The sequence below is a fragment of the Myxocyprinus asiaticus genome, chromosome 4 (genome assembly GCF_019703515.2).
Source record: "Myxocyprinus asiaticus isolate MX2 ecotype Aquarium Trade chromosome 4, UBuf_Myxa_2, whole genome shotgun sequence".
Taxonomy (NCBI): domain Eukaryota; kingdom Metazoa; phylum Chordata; class Actinopteri; order Cypriniformes; family Catostomidae; genus Myxocyprinus; species Myxocyprinus asiaticus.
This window is the reverse complement of record NC_059347.1, coordinates 48,586,158-48,606,634: the sequence shown is the minus strand read 5'-3', so window position 1 is coordinate 48,606,634 and position 20,477 is coordinate 48,586,158. Positions and strand designations below refer to the sequence as shown.

At 36.0% G+C, this 20,477-nt stretch overlaps 1 long non-coding RNA gene and 1 pseudogene across 1 annotated transcript; both read left to right on the top strand.

Moving 5' to 3' along the window:
• Positions 1-1,755: 1,755 nt before the first annotated feature.
• Positions 1,756-7,639, top strand: LOC127439642 (chemerin-like receptor 1; annotated as a pseudogene).
• A 5,452-nt stretch (positions 7,640-13,091) lies between these two features.
• LOC127439653 (uncharacterized) lies at positions 13,092-19,774 on the top strand. Its single transcript, XR_007897003.1, has 2 exons — positions 13,092-14,859; positions 18,854-19,774. It is a non-coding gene; the product is annotated as an uncharacterized LOC127439653 (long non-coding RNA).
• Positions 19,775-20,477: the final 703 nt, after the last annotated feature.

The window sequence follows — 20,477 nt, the reverse complement described above, 5'->3', positions numbered from 1 at the left end:
TTTTGTTATGTAAGTGTAACCCTGCTCTGAAAATAAATTCTCAAGACAGTTCAATATTTCAGAGTAAGCAGATTTTTTTTTATTTTATTTTTTTATTCCAAAGTCTGATAACAATTTGTTATCAAGAGCTCAACTTTTAAAGTATGAACTGGAGCATACGTCTGAATGCAATCAAATTTGTTTGAATTCGATAAGCGAAAGAAAAAAACAAACAATTCAGAACAAAATAAAGAAATAAATTGACATTGTATATGAATAACACTTGAAACATCAATATACCACAGTCTAAGTGTTTGACCTTTCACAACACAACATGCTCAAAACCCTAAAGAAATACAATTCTTTAAGAATCTCACAGGAGTAATTGTATGAAGGTAAAATAGTGCCTAAATGATTTGCATGCATACAGAACGTTTTGTAAAGGTGTAAATCAAGTTGCAAGTGTAAGAAAAAAATATAAGCAATAGGTTAAGAATAATTCATGTGTTGTGAATCTGAAAGACATGGATTTAACCACTGGAGTCTTATGGATTACTTTTATGTTTCCTTTATGTGATTTTTGGTCACCATTCACTTCCATTGTATTGACCTAAAGAGCTGAGATATTCTTCAAAAAATCTTCTGCTAAAGAAAGAAAGTCATACACATCTGGGATGGAATGAGGGTGAGTAAATGATGAGAGAAATGTAATTTTTGGGTGAACTAACCCTTTATGATGAAATACATCAATGCTGTTTTATACATCACTAAATCAACTTCACACACTGGCCAACTTTGAAGCATGGCAAAAATAATCTGTTATTAACTTTTTTTAAATAAACTGTACACAGAAATTGAGCAACACTACCTTATTAGAACTCTCCCAGTATAATGACTGAAGCGATTACTCACTGCAGGTTTGCACTGTTTGAGCCCTGCACGTCAGCGCGAGTTTACTGATGCTCCGCACAGAGTTCTGCACTCTAGTGAATGCTTTCTTTATAAATGAAGCTGCCTATACATCACAATAAATCAATGATTTATACCATGTTTATACCTTGATTACAATGGGAACCTTCTAGTTTTGATGTGTTACTCATTTGCAGTGTATTTTCTGTCTACATCATAAGTGAGCAGCACGATATTACAAATGCAAAATTACTATTATTTTTTTATTTTGTTCTAAAGCTTCTTTTTTCGAGTGTAGGGTTTTGTTTCTTCATCATTAATTTTCATGAGCCACCATGAACAGAGGTGAAACATTAAGCATCAGACTAGAAGTCCACCGATAGTGGATAACTAAGGTGGTAAAAAAATGTCTGATAACTGATTCATTGGCCCATACTATTTTAAAATCAATTTATTGAATGTAAAATAATTTTTAGTCTTTCCTTACAGTGACAGGCACAGAAATAGAGGCTACAAGAGTCCAAATGTGTAAAATACCAGATGCTTGTTTGTTGTGTAACCAAAATCCCAATAATAACCTGAAAAAATAGAAGATTTGGTGCATAACTTGGGACATAACAGTTTTTCAGCCACAGAGAATGATAACATAGGGCATAATCTTACATTATTTCTGGAATGAAAAAAGGATGTTTTAACAGTATTCTGCATGTGAGGATCAAATGTCAAACTAGCATCAAATATAACTCCAAGATTTTTTTGTTTTGTTTGAAACTCCAAAGCAGAGCCATCCACAGACAGAGTAAAAGAGCCAGGTTTATGAAACTGGTAAGGAAAGCCAGTAGAGCGCAACAGTGCCACTTAACACTTATTCAGTGTCTGGGTTCCAGAAGTATTTTTCCCATTCATTTTTTGTATAGGCTTTTCATAAAATCCTCCATAAAAGACTTCTAAGCCATGAACCAAACCAACCAGCTCCGAGGTGAATCACACATTACAAACTTTCTTTTTAGGCAATAAAGTATTTGAAAATCGGACAAAAAGACAAAGGTACAAGGCTGTGTACTTACTGTCTTTCACGAGGGTACAAACTACAATCCCATGAAGCATTGCGAATGATGTAATTGAATAAAAAAACTATGGGAATATATCAAACTATTGATTTTAGGTTGTTGATTATAAGTATAGAAACAATATATTTGATGTTTATTGCAAAATATTCCGATATGTACAATTAGATAAGTTGTTTAAGGGTAAAGGGAGACCGACTCGATTACATCACTCACGGTGGGTAGTGGGAGAGTGGGTGGTTGCTCCTAGGCAAATTTTGCAGGGTTTCTTGGCCACAGTTCTCTGATTGGTGAATCGTTCTCTGCTGTACAATGGGTAATGTAGTCGTTTACCAAGAATTCCGCTATCAAACACGCTATTTAAACAAGGAAGTTGAAATAACGCAGGACGGATGGCTTCAACAGAAGCATATACAATCGATGAACAAAAGGCTCAAAAGGGTCCATCTTGAAATGTTAATAAGTTATCACTGAAAATCAATTAGTCTATGGAAAAATGTCATGGGATTTTTACTTCTGGAGCCAGACTGTTGCGCTCTATTGACCCTTCGCTAAGCCCCGCCTTAAAAGAACTTCTGACCAATCCTGTCTTAGCAAATGTTACCCTTTCGCCATTGGCTGTGTCTCGTTTCTTTTTTTGTCTTTCTCTTATTTTGTACCTATTGTCAATGCCTTTTATGTATATACACTTACATTTCTACAATTGTTAACCTTTTTTGCATTCCAAATAAAAATAAATAAATAAAAAAATGAAACGAAACAGCCTTGATGACGTGTGCGGCCGACAAATGCGACCTCCGGAGGACACAGCCTTCCAAACGACAGACAGCCACTGACACACATTTGCTATTTTCCAATGACAGCCTATGGAAGCAATTTGTGCTCGAGTACTTTTAAGCAGGATTTTATAAAAATAATAATAATAAAAAAAAAAAAAGTAAAACGCGTTGTTGCCGGGTCATTTGTAATAGTGACACGAGTTACCCAGAGAGGACACCTGCAGTGTTTTTCTTTCGATTTGTAAAAATATCTTTAAACAAACCTGAAGAAGAGCATGTTATGGATTAAACTGTCAGCACCCATTCTAAAATGAACATATAACATCTGCAACGACACCTACATTTGCTCCAAGGTAAATTAAAGCTAATAACTGAACGTTCATTCATTTATTTACTGATTCAAGTGAAAGTCAAAGCGATAGTGAATAAACAGTTCACAGCATCAAAATGAGTGTGTTATGAGACGTTTTAAAAGCTAATGTTATTAGATGTGTGATCGCTATTAAATGACGTTTTTCTCTTTTCAAGTGACTGTAATAATCATTTGCCTTGATTCTGATTCACAGTCTCCACAGTTTTTAATCAAATTACTGTGCAATTTAACAATTTATTTTACAAAACCTTCAGATAAATATGCATTACAATGTCACTCTTCATACCAGTTCACGTAAAAATATGATTCATTTTGTTTATGAGAATGTTTAGCCAAAAACCGGGTCGTTCACGGCAATCTCCCATTCATTCCAAAGGGGAGTTCTAAAGAGCTTGTCAGGGCGAGCAACCGTTACCAAGGGGGGTGTAACTTAGCAAAGGGTCAGTTAGCATAATTGCCTATACTGCCTATGCCAAGATACCACTATTTCCATATAACGACAGTTCATATTGACCACATCTGTAAAGCTCCAGAAATGCAGGCTCTAGATGGAGGGGAAGATTGTGGTCAAGAATGGCTGCACAAGAACTGTTTCTGTTGGAACACTGCTTCATCTTCATAGTGGATGAATAATCTATTTTATTTTGTTTCAGGCTCGACAAGATGTCTGCAAACGAAAGTGACTGGAACATCACAGACTATGAAGATTTCATACAACAATTTCAAGGCAATCAAACTAAAATAAATCAGTACCAAAATGAGATGAGGATTATGTATCTGGTTACATATTGCATTGTTCTCATCCTGGGTCTGACCCTAAACCCTGCCTTCATTCTCATCGGCTGCCAAAAATATTGGAATTTTAAGAATGTTGCCATTTGGATTGTGGCGTTGGCTGGAACACACTTAGTCTCCCTTGTTTCTGTTGTGTTTCAACTCCTCTACGCTTACCAACACTTTGAATGGCACTATGGCACTGTCAGCTGCAAATTGTCATCCTATATCACCTATGGCTGTATGTTCTCCACAGCAACCATATTGAGCCTTTGGAGCGTTAGTTCTACTCTTTCAAACAGCGCATGCACAAAGAAGTCAAGAATTTTAACATTCTCCTCATTTCATTCTCTTGGACTATAGGAGCAGTCTTGGCATGCCCTTCGCTGTTTTCCAGACAGATACAAAACAGAGAGTGTATTGATGACTATGACTTTGATAAATCAAAAACAACTACAGATGGCGTTGGAAGGCTGAAGGCTGTTGTTGTCATTTGGTTTCTCTTTGGGCTTGTCATTCCGGCTTTTGTAATATTTCTGTGCACCTGTCTGACATCTCAGTCAGCTTACAATGGCTGTAAATGGTGCAAGAAGCGGGTGAAGATCATCAGTGCAGTAATGATCGCCTACTTTGTGTGCTGGGGCCCTCAAATTTTCTTAACCCTGCTTCAAGCCACTGCAAGCAGCAACCTGGGCACAAATATATACACTTATGGACTTCCGGCAGCTACTGTGCTGGCTACAACTCACTGCTTTACCCATCCACTCATCTACCTTTTGGTGGGGCGCAGCATTAAAATGCTTTGGATGGTTCCACACAACCCATGTCACAATGATGAAGCAGCAGACCCCAGAGAATCCTTGCCTCTACAAAAGGGAAGCACATAAACACATTTACATAATCAGGATGCCTCTACAAAAGTGAAGCACTTACAGTACACACATTGCGAGTGAGTCATGTCTTAAAAATCAACAGTATCTATGTTGAACTCATCTACAAATCTAGCAGTACATTGAAACTGAAAATGGGACTTGAGAATTTCTGTTGATTCTTGATAGGTTGGGTTTTTTAAATGAGAAAAGTTCTATAATAGGTTTTACATTTGCAAACAGAACCTTATTCAGATAACTGACCAGGTACTGTATAGTGGATTTCATTTGCAGTGCTGGGTTACTTCAAGAATATAATCCACTACAAATGACTAATTACCTCCCTAAAATTGTAATCAGAATTCTTTACTAATTATTTCACAGAAAAGCAATAACATTTCTAATTACATTACTATCAAGTTACTTTTTTTGTTTTTGTTTTTGCTCAATGAATGTTCTTGTTATGGAGTGCATGGCCTGTAGCTGTCATAGAAATACAAACAGATGTACATGTAAGTGATACTATTAACAGTTAATTCCAGTCAGGGCCGCCCCAGACTCTGTTGGTGCCCAAGGTGAAATTTTAGATTGGTGCCCCCCAGAACCACGGCTCCCTCCCACCCCCTAATTGAACTTCAGTTAAACTCGAATTTATAGCAAAGTTTTTTTTAATCAATATTACATAACATACAAATATGAAGTAAATAATTTGTGAAGACAAATAACAAATTTGTCAAACTACCTGTTTCAATTACCTTCTGATTGTTTAAAAACAATTTTCACACATAAATTCAATAAAATACAAACTGGGGAAAAAAAAGAAGAAAAAAAGAAAGTGCAATAAATTAGGTACCTTCCAGGACACTAATGCCTGGACTTCTTCATGGCAACTTCATCACTGTCATTTATTTAATGAAATTAAGGAGTAAAATTAATACATTTAATAATGGTCATAAAATAAATACAGAAAAGATCAGATGCCATTAAGAATAATTTTTATACTACACCTCACACTTTTCAGTCCTCCTGCTCCTACACTTAAAAACTGACACACAGTAACAAATACACTAAATGTATGATAGTTCTAACTGTAGAGAGCACCTTAATATGAAGACCAAGCCTAATTCCGGACATTTTAAGACACTTTTTTCAGGTCCAAAAAAGAGGGAAAAAGGGCGTATGGTCACCCTATGTAACCATTTATCAGCAGTTAAGGATATTAGTTAAAAATGTTTTTTGTCGCCACCTGCTGGCTAAAATCTTTAATGTCAAGGGTATGAATGAAAATCCCCACATTTGGCAGCTCTTTTACACATCTGCACTGCTTTGAAAATTTAGTATAGAACATCACAAACACAAGCGAAGTGATACAAACAGTAAACCGTCCCAGTGCAGATGGTGTGAGTCATCGGCACTCTTGGAACGTCTTTCGTCCAATCAGATTCGAGGACCGGAATCAGGGCCAGCCCATGGTATAGGCGACTTAGGCGGTTGCCTAGGGTGCAAAATGACAGGGGGGTGCCGCAAAAGAAGATTTTTAATAATTTTTGTCAGAAGTGCGCCCTCTCATAAGCAAAATGTGCCACTGTTCTGAGCCAGTTCAGTTGACGTTCATTTGAGTCGGCGCTGTCAGTCAGCGATCGTCTCTCACTCCATGATCGCTTGAATTTCTACTACACTACAGCTGGTTTAAAATTTTTTAAATGTAATGTGTTACACTACTTTTGAACCAAAAAGTAATGTAAAAGTAAAAGTATGTGTGTGTGTGTGTGTGTGTGTGAGCGCGTGCACATTTATAAATATAAACATGTATAGATATATACGGTAGTATTACATCATATAGGTTATATGTGTTGAACATATATGAAGTGTATTACGGTTCTTAAAAATTTGAAATGTAATGTGTTACACTACTTTTGAACCAAAAAGTAATTTGATTACAGTAACTAATTAGTTTTTAATTTTTTGCCAAAAACTCATCATATGTATTCCAACTTTTGTATATAAACCAGAATTACCTATATGTCCAAGCTAATATTTTAATGTTTTTTTTTTCAAATGCCCTATAACCTGTTACAGATGACTATATGATATTGTTGTTACTGTTTGTTTCTCTTTGCCATATTTGTTGATATGTGTGTGTGAGCACGCACGCGCATTTATAAATGTAAACATGTATAGATATATGATTGTAGCTGTAGTATTAGGTTCTATACGGTAGTATTACATTATAAAGGTTATATGTGTTGAACATATATGGAGTGTATTACGGTTCTTGACGGAGAATAATAAATTGTATAAAAGTTTTGGCTGGCTGTCGTCTCGTCTCCGTAATGAAGGTTATCGTTGTACCTATCAAACAACAGAACAGTAGCTACGTAAACGATTATGTAATGAATACACAACAAAGAAACCTATTTACAATAATTAATATGTAAAATGGCACTTTCCAGGGTCTAAAACTTAAAGGTTCAGTATGTAAGATTCAGAAACCCTTGTTATTAATGACACCTGTGGCCGTTAAGTGAACTGCAGCCAGCTACCTGTTGCTCATGCTCGCGCGCACACTCCATAAGGACGCGAGTGAGTGAGCATCGACCAAAACAATGACGTAACGTACAAAGAGGCGGAACGTGATTCACTGACATCATGCTGACAGATGAGGTAGCATAATTAAAATTACACAGTTATGATTGTTTTATTACAAACTTTGAGACTGTATATTATATTTGATTCTCCAGTGCTGGAACAGGGCTAAAACAATTTACATATGACTATGCGAGACTGTAGTTTGAAGTAATCACTTTTCTTTGCATGATACATTGACTGCATTTATACGATAGCCTATGTCGGTGTTAGCTAGCTAGCCAGCTTTATCAATAGCTGTTAGCTAAATTTTAGCTGTTTATAAAATAGACTGAACATTATAAATATGTTGATACAGTTCAGTATTGATGTGATTCCATCACAACTGACATTTTGATATATCGATGCGCTATTGTTTTATAATAATAGAATGTATATATTTTCTGTATAACCAAGTTACGTTACACTAATGAATGGAGCTTTTTGCATTATCTTGAACATTGTCTAGCATTCATTTCATGTGTTATTGTAGTTTACCTTGCTGAATAATTACAGATTAACATTGACATTAACCTGACTTTAAGTATAAAGAGAAGATCGTTGAAATTATTTGAAAGTTACAAAGCAAGGTAGCTTGCAATTTGTCAGCGTTAGCAGGCAAGATCAAGTTAGCTAAAATGACACAGATCAATCCTTATGGCACTATATTTCACATGCTTTGCAGTTATGTAAGCTTACATGTCCAATAAGAAGAACGCCAATTCAGGGTCGGTTTTGATCCCCAAAACCGAATGAAGGTCCCTCTAGGAATCAAATACCCTGCCGAAGATGTTCACTCTAGTTTTCACTCGACCACGATCACGTTCCTGCTTAGCCAGACTGGAATCAGTAGATAAATGTTTTTGTTTTTTGTTTTTTTTTGGCTTACTCTGAGTTTGTGTAGGAGTCGGTGTTGTGCTGGGAGCTGGACATTTGCTGGATTCCATCTCTAAGATAACGTTACCTAGTGTTGCAGACTGTCTGTTGACGCTGTTGAATAGCAGAAGAGAAGCACTGAGGCAAGGCTCTCGGGAGCGTGCATAAACGTCACATCCTTTGGATTTTCCCGGCAAAAGCGACCCGCTCCCTCCGCATGAAAATCAGTCTACAGGCTTTAATAGGCAACCTAGGAAGTTACAAGCCTTTCACACATTAGCAAAAAAAAGCCGAATATTACATGAAAAATGTTACATATGGCACCTTTTAAAAAAAAAAAAACTAATATTTAATTTTCTAGTACCCCGATAAGAGAAAGAAAAAAACAAACAATTCAGAACAAAATAAAGAAATAAATTGACATTGTATATGAATAACACTTGAAACATCAATATACCACAGTCTCAGTGTTTGACCTTTCACAACACAACATGCTCAAAACCCTAAAGAAATACAATTCTTTAAGAATCTTACAGGAGTAATTGTATAAAGGTAAAATAGTGCCTAAATGATTTGCATGCATACAGAACGTTTTGTAAAGGTGTAAATCAAGTTGCAAGTGTAAGAAAAAAATATTAGCAATAGGTTAATGCTTTGCATAAGAATAATTAATGTATTGTGAATCTGTAATTTTGTATTAACACAATGTAAATTTTATGTGTATTCTTCTGACACTTTTGACATTGTTTTTGCATCTAAATATGGCAAAGACATTGCAAACCTGCAATCAGCGATATGCAAGCATAAAAAGGGTGTCATGAACAGCAAAACGGATTGACCACGTAGAATCAGTCTGTATGTGTAAAATAAACTACTGCAAACATAAAAATGACTTGTGTTTGTGGATAAACTATTTTCCAATGTGGCAAATTAAAACAACGTTGCGCCAAACACCAGTCCAAGAGTATACAAACATATAATCCAATTATCTAGGTGCATAGATCCAAAAATATGCAAAGTGAAGGAATGATGAATCCGCACTCAAAAATGGGCTAAATTAGCTAAAAAACTATTTTCCAGAAATAATCTGATATACATTGTTCCATCTTCCCTTTGTTGTACTCACACTTTTGGCACGAATTTCTCAATGAAAACAGTTTTGCAAGTTTGAGGAGAAAGGCGGGTCTACCTGCTTCTAGTAACCAATCAAATGAGGTTTTCCTTGACCAGTTTACTCTGACCTGATTAGTTTAATAACGTGACAGACAGCTTGTTCTTCATATGGCTCAGCATCATTCCTCTGGGTATCTCTCTTCTTGTAAATATCAAACTGAAATAGTAATACATACAAGTTATTTTATTGTGAGATTAAAGTTGCGTTGACACCATTTATTGAGATAAATATGAATAGTCTGGTGTTCAAATGTTTCTTCTTGTTGCTGTTCATTATTTTAATTATATTTTAATTACTTTCAATGATCATTTCCATGGTGGATGGATGGATGGATGGATGGATGGAACTTGCTGGTATCACTGAACTCAGTCTATAAAACAAAATTATATATTTAAACTATCAATCTGTTTACAGAGTTTTGTTTTATATGGTTACTTTATTCATTTGTTTTCTAGCATAAGTTCTGTGATACCAGCTAATTCCTTCTATTCAATAAAATGCCTTGCCAAAGATAAATAATAGTAAATATAATTAAATCGTATATGTATTAATATTTCAGTTTAATATTTAAGTGATGAGAGATACCCAGAGGAACAACGCTGAGCCATATGAAGAACAAGCTGTCTGTCATGTTATTAAACCAATCAAGTCAGAGTAAACTAGTCAAGGAAAACCTAATTTGATTGGTTTCTAGAAGCAGGCAGACCCACCTTCCCCGTCATGCTTGCAAAACTATTTTCAGTGAGTGATTCGTGCTAAAAGAGTGAGCACAACAAAAGGGAAGATAGAACAGCGTATACTGGATTATTTCTGGAAAATATTTATGCCACAAACACAAGTCATTTACACGTTTGCAGTAGTTTATTTTACACATACAGACTGATTCTACACAGTCACTCTGTTTTGCTGTTCATTAAAATCTTTCTTTGCTTGCATATCACTGATTGCATGTTTGCAATGTTTTGCCATGCTTAGGCTTAAAAACAGTGCCAAGTGTAAGCGCGAAAAAAAGGAAGTCAGAAGAATACACACCAAATTTACTTTGTGTTAATATGAAATTACAGATTCATAACACACGAATTACACTTATGCAAAGCATTATAATATTACTAATATTTTTTTCTTACGCTTGCAACTTGATTTACACCTTTACAAAATGTTCTGTGTGCATGCAATTTATTGTTACTCTTGCAATTTGATTTACGCTTTCACAAATCTTACTCTTTTTACACTTCATAAATTGCAGTCTCTAAATGTGAACTGTGAAAAAAAAATATTCTGGTAGTGCTTACTGTCCTTTCACAAGCACAATGAGTCAAAGAGCACAAATGTAAAAAAAAAAAAAAAAGGGTTTCTCTGATGGAAGAAAAAAATAGATATCCAGAAGAGAAAATCTGGGAGGAAAAATTTATTTTAACAGGGATATGTGTTTATGTCCATGTGTCACACATTACTTAGTGACAAATATATCAATCGCCACAATACCAGGCCTGAGTCACTGGAACCAATCTTCAGACTTTTCACTCTCCTGCAAACAGCTGCGTGTTACCACACAGACTGCATCAGCAACTCTTGAAACTCTTAAAATATCCAACTATTATTGAAGGAAATAGTAGGCAAGAATTGAAGAAATTTTGAGCAGGGAGAAATGTATGTGTGTAACGTTACAGAGCAGGCAGGACAGGCTGAAGATGGACGAGGACGATTATGATGTCAGAACCCAGGTGCAGTTTTTATTTACAGTGCTGGTATCCAAACATGAAACAGTATATCCAAAAGGTGAAACCGAACATAAACATGAACAAGAAATGTACTTGACTAGACTATAAACTTTGACTTAACTAGGAATAGACTTGACTTGACATGGAAACAGTGTTACAACCAACAATACTCGACAAAGGACTATAGTAAACATAAGGGCTTAAATACACTGACAAGGGAAACACATGACCAGGGGTGGAAAGAGTACTGAAAAATAAGACTCAAGTAAAAGTACTGTTACTTCATAAAAAATGTAGTTTGAGTAGAGTAAAAGTACCTGTCCTAAAAACTACTCAAGTAAGAGTAAAAGAGTAGCTCATTTAAAAGTACTCATGAGTAGTGAGTATTGAGTACTGAGTTGCGAAAACTATGCCCCTTTATAATAAAAACTCTATGCTGCAATTTAAAAATGAGGCACACATACCATAATTTACATTCCCTTTTATGGCTGTTTGCCAGAAAGAATAAAAAATATAGGTATTTTATAGGTGTTTGTGATTGACAGCTTTTAAAATACATCACTTATCTATGATACTGTAAACACTGATTTAAAAAATAAATAAAAGGGCGACATGATTACAGAAATGTAAAGATGAAAAAGTTATTATCAATATCATAATGTATGAAACAATTACATTAAAATCAGTTTATGTGTAGGGTCTAAATTTCCCTTTATGCCGACTAAGAGAGTTATTGTTGCGCATAAAACATGTTCAAAACAATGCAAGGACTGCAAAAAAAAAAAAACAAACAAAAAAAAACACTAAAAAAGCAGGGTCACTTGGCGCGTCATGTCCCGCACAATAGAGGCGGTAGAGCAATTGTTTGGTACAGGGGCCACATCAGGCTTTAAAGGAATAATTCACACAAAATGAAACTTCTCTAATAATTTAGTCACCCTTATGCCATCCCAGATGTGTATGACTTTCTTTCTTCAGCAGAAAACAAATTAAGATTTTTAGAAGAATATTTCAGCTCTTTTGGTCCATACAATGCAAGTGAATGGGTGCCAAAATTTTGAAGCTCCAAAAATCACATAAGTCAGCATAAAAGTAGCCTAATCTATGTGACTCCAGTGGTTAAATCCATGTCTTCAGAAGAGATATGATAGGTTGGGTGAGAAACAGATCAATATTTAAGTAAATTTTTACTATAAATTCTCCTCCCTGCTCAGTCAATCTCCACTTTAACTTTCACTTTCTTCTTCTTTTGTTTTTGGTGATTCACATTCTTCATGCATATCGCCATCTACTGGGCAGGGAGAAGAATTTCTAGCAAAAATGAACTTAAATATTGATCTGTTTCTCATCCACACCTATCATATCACTTCAGAAGCACTTCACAAGTGATTTTTGGAGCATCAAAATTTTGGCATCCATTCACTTGTATTGTATGGACCTACATAGCTGAAATATTCTAAAAATCTTAATCTGTGTTCAGCAGAAGAAAGTCATATACTTCTGGGATGACTTGAGGGTGAGTAAATGATAAGAGAATTTTGGGGGGACACATTGTCCTCCTTTTGAGATACAATGTTCCACATTGATTTAGATCTTGTATCTTTTAAGCCCAGCAATAGTTGTGTTCTCATTCTAATGCATGATGCACAATTTTCTGAAGTTTGTGACTGGTGGAATGTTCTACCTGAACTATTGCTCTACAAAGGTTGATACTTTTCTATCAGGCATTAGAAAAAACTTGATAAAGGCTAAGCATATTTATAAATTATTTTATCATCTCTTCTTTCCTGGTAATTTATTACACAAATTAACACACTCTCTACACCGGGGTCGGTATTATAAAAAAAAACTAACAATATTATAAAAAAAATATTATTATTAAAAATGTCACTGTTTTATTCTATTACATTAATACTTTTAAAGCTACTCAAGTTATTCAGCCAAAATTAGTGAGTAATTTTCTCGTTTCCTTGTTATTGTTGTTTGATTAATAGCCTTAATATGACATAGCCTACTAGACAGTGCTCAATTCGGATACATGTACACTTCAAGTCTGACATTTTGATACAAATACGCTTTTTGTCCCACTGTTTACGTCCACTTTAGACCAAACCGACTGTGTTTACATTAATGCCTCATCAAGACGGGCATTGGCGGAATTATAAAGTGTATTTGATCGCTCTAGGAATACACGCGCATGTAAAGCGTACAAACATTAACCGCCTGTCAATCAAACAGCACGCAGCTACAGACGTCAGGAAATAAAAAGTCAATCTTTTATAATTTATTAAGATCAACCAACCAGTGGTTGTCTTGCTATCGTGATCGATGTAATGAACACCCCTGGTCTAGATGTAGAACATAGGCTAAGTATAGAAAATTATTCAAAAGTTTATCATCCATATCTCTCTTTTTTTTTCAGATAAACATCAAGATTGTTTTATCGCCCAGCCCTATTGATAACACTATTGATAACATTGCCTTAATCTCTCACATTAACCCAATAAACTCAGTGATAGATAGTTAAATTATAGGCTACGTTACAGACAAACAGAATCTAGTAAGCAAAAATATGAAATTTACTTAGATATGTTTCTTCAAATTAGAGGCAGGATTAATGGCTTGAGCAAGTTAAACTTACATGACCCAATCAAGCAATTGGCCTTTTTCACTGCGAAAAGCCCTTCCAGGTGTGGCCGAGATGTTCAGGTGTTGAAATGTGTTTGAGGCATCCTCCACATCTATAACAGTTGGCCGCTGATCAAGTTTTTTACATGTGATTTGATTTGACGGGAGTCATAAGACACTCCCTAGCCAGTCATGTTGATAGATAAAAATAAATTCAGGACAGGGAAGTAGAGAACACAGATGGTGGGAAAACAGTGCAAGCACTTAAAATGTACTCAAGTAGAAGTAAAAGTATAACATTTTTAAACTACTTAAAAAAGTACAATTCCTGGGAAAAACTACTTAATTACAGTAATGTGAGTATTTGTAATTTGTTACTTTACACCCCTGCACATGACAAAGACAACCAATGGCAAGACTTAACTAATAACAAGGTAACAAGACTACTAAAACATGAACCAATGAAAATACAAGACTGATAACAAGTTAACAAGACAATACACCAATGAGAACAAGACACATGAACATGAGGAAAACAGGATATCACATGACATTGGTTGTCTGACACATGACCAGAATAAGGAACAGGAAGTTAACTAATTTCAAAATAAAGACATGAAAACAAAACATCAACAAAAACACATTTATACGTGACAATGTGACATGCAACAAAAGACCTCTCTGATAATCATCACAGCAATGGCTGCAACACGTCTTATCCTGTTCCTGTTGCTGACGGCATGCTGCATGAGTGTTTGTAGCTTGCTAGCCTGCTTAGCATTGCTTATTCTTATTCTTATACGTTCATCGTTTTATCCTTTGCCATTTAACCGCTTGGTTCGGGTTTTTCTGCTTTTCTACTGCTTTTCATCTGGGTATATTTTATGTGCTCGTTTTTTACTTTAGTTTTTTTTTTCTGCTTGTCTACATCTCGCATCTCAACTGCGTGCATTCGTTTTCTCCACTGTGTTTTACACAGATTATTGCATCAATCACAAACATCTGCTGACTAGGAACCACATCGATCTCAAACCCTCACCGCTCAAGAACAACCACAAAAACAACAACAACAACAAACAATTGTGGTAAGTCATGGCATCCGCTCATGTTATTGTTTCCTGCATTACATGCTATATGTTTACTATAGCTTCTTCCATCAGCAGTGAGGGGTTTACATATGATAAATATAAGGAATTAGTCAGGCTGACGGAGAAGATTAATGAGTTAGAGACACGCATCTGAACGCTAGTGGAGGTCAGTGAGAAAGAGAAGCCAGTAGATACTGTTTCGGATGCGGGTAGAACAGCGAGCAACACACACATTTTGGTTCCGGCTGAACAGCCCATGCAGCAGGATGATTGGGTGCACCCACTAAGAATATTGAAAGAGCCCTAACAATTGGTTATTCTATTGTAAGGAATGTGGAAATAGAGACACCAGCCACTATTGTTGAATGCATTTCGGGTGCCAGAGCGTCTGACATCAGGTCAAATTTATATGTGCAGGCTAATGCTAAACATAGATTTTCTAAAATTGTTATTAATGTCGGCACTAACAATGTCCGGCTTCACCAGTCGGAAATCACTAGAGATAATGTTAAAGAGGTGTGTGAACTTGCAAAAACGATGTCAAACACTGTAATATGCTCTGGCCCCCTCCCTACTCATCGTGGTGATGAGGTTTATAGTAGATTAGTGTCACTGAATGGCTGGAGGTCTGAGTGGTGTCTGGAGAATAGCATAGGATTTATAGACAATTGGAAGAGTTTTTGGGGTAGACATGACCTACTAAAAAGAGACGGACTCCATCCCTCCAAGGATGGTGCCACTCTCCTCTCTAGTAATTTGGCTCATAGTCTTAATAATGATAGAATTTGACTAACTGGGGCCCAGGTCAGGAAGCAGACAAACTGGTTAATCCGAACATCTGCTAGCTGCCTTGAGACGTCACACTGGTCACATAAACTACAACACACAGAGACTGTATTCACATAGTTTTGTATCACTGTATCACAAACTACCAAACACAAAACTCTCACTAAATCAATTAGAAAAAAATGGATTAAAGGTCAAACTTGAAAAAAAGAAAAAATGAAGATAAACATCATATAAAGGTAGGGCTACTAAACATTAGATCTCTTTCTACCAAAACACTAATTGTAAATGAAATTATTACAGATCATAGTTTGGATGCGCTCTGTTTGACTGAAACCTGGCTTAAACCAGATGAATATATTAGTTTAAATGAATCTACTCCCCCAGGTTATTGTTATAAACATAAGCCTCGTCTGAAGGGTCGAGCAGGAGGTGTTGCTACAATTTAAAGTGACGTTTTTGGTGTTACACAGAGGACAGGACATAAGTTAGGATATAAGTTTGTCTTTTGAACTAATAATACTTAATATGACACCATCAGATATAAATAAAAAAATCTCTGTCATCTTTTGCCCTTGCTACTGCCCTTGCAGTATATAGATCATCTGGGCCTTACTCTGGTTTCCTTGGTGAATTTGCTAATTTTCTATCAGATCTAGTAGTTAATGTAGATAGAGCTTTAATTGTTGGTGACTTCAACATTCACATAGATAATGAAAGTGACACATTGGGATTAGCATTTATTGATATTCTCTTGGAGTCAGACAGGACCAACTCATCACCATAATCATACACTAGATTTATGTCATATGGAGTTGATGTTGATACTATAGAAATTCTACCGCAGAGCGATGACATCTCAGATCATTAGCTCATCTCTTGTTTATTGCAATCAGCTAATGTCACTCAGTCTACACCACGCTATCGTTCAGGTAGAACTATTATTTTGACCACTAAAGATAGCTTCACTAATAATTTTCCAGAATTGTCTCACATACTCAGTAAGCCAAAAAAATCTAGAAGAACTTGATGTAATAACAAAAAGTATAAATACAGTCTTCTCTAGCACTCTTGATAGTGTCGCCCCCAATCAATTAAAGAAAATTAAAGAAAAAAGCCTCGCACCATGGTACAATGATCACACTCATGCTCTCAAGAGAGCAGCTCAGAAAATGGAGTGCAAGTGGAAGAATACAAAATTAGAGATATTTCGTGGTGCATGGAATTATAGTATCTGTAGATACAGACAGGCACTAAAAGCTGCCAGGTCAGCATATTTTAGCAAACTCATAGAAAATAACCACAACAATCCTAGGTGTTTATCAGTACTGTGGCTAAATTGGTTAGGAATAAAGCATCGACTGAACCAGATATTCTGTCGCAGCACAATAGTAATGACTTCTTGAATTTCTTTACTGATAAAATAATAAGAAATAAAATTGGAACTATACAATCAACTGTCACAGCACCTCAGAAAACAGTGTCTCATAATTTTGCTCACGAGCAACTTCAATCCTTCACTGTCATAGGTCATGGAGAGCTAACAAAACTTTCAAAAAGCCACAACATATATGTTAGATCTAATACCAACTAAGCTCTTAAAAGAGGTATTCCCAGTAATCTCAGAACCTCTTCTTAATATTATTAACTCCTCGCTATCCTTAGGACACGTCCAAGAAACTTTAAAATAGCAGTTATCAAACCGCTTATTAAGAAGCCACAGCTCGATCCTAGAGAATTGGCTAATTACAGACCAATTTCAAATCTACCGTTTATGTCGAAAATACTAGAAAAGGTAGTGTCCTCCCAACTATGTTCATTTCTACAGAGAAATGGAATATATGAAGAATTTCAGTCAGGATTTAGGCCCCATTACAGTACAGAGACTGCACTTATCAGAGTTACAAATGACTTGCTCTTATCATCTGATCGCAGCTGCATTTCTCTTCAAGTGCTTTTAGATCTTAGTGCTGCCTTCGACACAATAGATCACGACATTCTCTTGAATAGGCTGGAGAATTATGTTGGCATTAGTGGATTTGCATTAGCATGGTTTAGGTCCTATTTATCAGACCGCTACCCCTTTGAATTTGTAAATGAGGAATTGTCAAATCAAACAAAAGTTAAGTATGGAGTGCCACAGGGATCAGTTTTAAGACCTCTGCTTTTCTCCTTATAAATGCTTCCCCTGGGAGATATTGTCAGGAATCATGGAATAAGTTTCCACTGATATGCCGATGATACCCAACTTGATATTTTTTCTAAACCCAATGAAAATTCACAATTCTCCAAATTAGCAGTGTATCAATGTAATCAAAGATTGGATGGACAGAAATTTCATTCTACTCAATTCCGACAAAACAGAGGTACTAATGAGTGGACCAAAAACCTCTAAAAGTAAGCAGCTAAAATATGATTTGACTCTAGATGGATGTACTGTTATGTCGTCTTCTACAGCAAAAAATGTAGGTGTTATATTTGATACCAATCTGTCCTTTGAAAATCAAATTTCCAATGTTTGTAGAACAGCATTCTTCCACCTGAGAAATATTGCTAAATTACGACACATGCTCTCTGTTGCTGATGCCGAAAAACTAATTTATGCGTTCATGACCTCAAGACTAGTTTACTGTAATGTATTAGTGGGAGGATGTCCAGCAAGTTCAATAAATAAACTTGCCAGAGTGCTAACTAGAGCCAAGAAATATGATCATATTAGCCCCATTCTATCGTTGTTACATTGGCTACCTGTTAAATTTCGTATTAATTTTAAAATTCTGTTAACTACATACAAAGCTTTGAATGGTCTGGCTCCACAGTACTTAAGTGACCTTCTGACACACTATATTCCGTCACGTTCATTACTATCACAATTCTGGCTTGTTAATAATTCCAAGAATATCAAAATCCACAAAAGGAGGTAGATCTTTTCATACTTGGCTCCTAACTATGAAATAGTCTCCCTAACACTGTTTGGGACGCAGACACACTCACTCAGTTTAAGTCTAAACTAAAGACTTATCTATTTAGCCAGGCATACACCTAATTTATCCATCAACTCACAATTAAGCTGCTTTAGTTAGGTCTGCCAGAACCAGAAACATCCATCATGATCAATAACTCTGCATACAATTGAATGGCATCTAGGCTAATATATATATATTTTTGATTCCATGTCTCAACCTTGGGATTCATATCCCGAAAGTTACCAGATCCAGCCAGATCCAGCTCCGTTCCTGCTTGGTGTCAGACTCCACTGCTATGTGTCACTGAAAGATGATGACAAACTACAGCCGGTGTCAGCCAGACATCACTTCAGTCTTTTGACTTCAGAGGATGAAATGATGCCAACTCCAACTGTGAGACATGGAATACTTCATATGCCACTGCCTGAACCTTGGTCTTAGGATGGACCCCACTGAACCTCACCGAAATGACCTGCAGGTTGAACTGCGATACACCTCACTGATCTCTGCCTGCATCACCTTTGTCTGTTGATGGAATACACTCTTGAAATGGAATACAAAGACTATAATTTAATTGCCAACAAAAGCCTTCATCAGCCAACTAACAAAGGACAGTGCATCAATGTGAACTTCTGCCATTAATCCAGGATGGACTTCAAAGACATTAGTCATTAATCTTAAAGTAAAAAAAAAAAAATATATATATATATATATTTATATTATTATTATTATTATTATTATTTAAACAATGGACCTTAACGCTTAATTTACAAATTTAAAACCATGACTTGCACTGCACATAAATAACTAATATTGGCATTATATTCATGTTGTTTAGCCAGAGGGGAACTGGCCCCCACAGTGAGCCTGGTTTCTCCCAAGGTTATTTTTCTCCATTAACCAACATTTTATGGCGTTTTTTGTTCCTTGCCCACAGTCGCCTTCAGCTTGCTCATAGGGGTTCTAAATATAATTATTATTTAATTATTTAATTTCTGTACACAATTTACAATCATATTTAATCAAACTACACAATAATCACTCTAAGACTTTATCGATATTACAGTTTATTTTTTGTTAATGCATGATTTCCTGTAAAGCTGCTTTGAAACGATGTGTGTTGTGAAAAGCACTATACAAATAAAAATTACTTGACTTGACTTATCGGCCACACCCCTTAAAGGAATATATCAGCATTTACTTTAAAACACCGAGTTGTTACAAATAAACCACAAGGGTTACATTCTCCCCTGCTTAAAATTGGATGTCCTCATCAGAAATTGTATACAGTAACTGTATCAAGTTATCTAACTGTCCTTGTAAGGACCTAAACACTTGGCCCACCACTGTTCTCTGTTCTGGAGGAGTAACACTGCTGTCTACAGGTAGCTTTATACCCCATCTCATAATCTGCAAAATAGGCAGGAGACCTTCTCATTCTATGGGGACTACTGGAAATAAATGACACATCAGGCATGTCTAAAGTATCTGTGTGTGTATCTTTTTCTTCATATGTTGCTTCTTCACTAGCTCCATTCAAGCACTCATCCTGGTATTACTCAAAAATTTAATTTTGTTGGTATTTTGGTGCTTCAGGATCCAATTAACTTTGTGAAACATCTGTTTCTGAGACAGGTAAGTGAGATTTCCCATCCTGGACAACATGTTCTTCTGTCTCAATGCCTCCACCTTGTAGGTCCCACCACTCCTCTCTAAATGAGATCTGTTTAGCCTTTTCCCGCTGCTTGCTTGATGTGCAATCTCAGTTTCTCCTTCATACTCTAAGTTCACAGGGAGAAATCCACAAAAAGCAAAAGGTCTCCCTGCCTTCCCCATTATCTGGTCTGACAACGTAGACAGGAA